This window comes from Penaeus monodon, chromosome 20, assembly GCF_015228065.2.
Source record: "Penaeus monodon isolate SGIC_2016 chromosome 20, NSTDA_Pmon_1, whole genome shotgun sequence".
In the NCBI taxonomy this organism is placed as follows: Eukaryota; Metazoa; Arthropoda; class Malacostraca; order Decapoda; family Penaeidae; genus Penaeus; species Penaeus monodon.
Window position 1 is genome coordinate 27,128,228 of NC_051405.1, and position 244 is coordinate 27,128,471.

Genomic DNA, 244 nt, shown 5'->3' on the forward strand with positions numbered 1-244 from the left:
GAGGTCACGTTCTATTTCAAAAACTGATTAAAAACGGCAGACGCAATGAATATATGATCCATCTGAATACAACGAAAACGCAACCTTCCCCCGAGAGCATTAAAAAAGTTAACACATATTGCATCCCGCACTCTCCCTCTTTGTTTCTTGAGATCGTCTTAAACGTGAGTTCCATCTTGGTTTACTCGACAACCTATGATTCTTTCTGTGTAAACGTTTTCCCTTTTAAGGGGATCGATTCGAT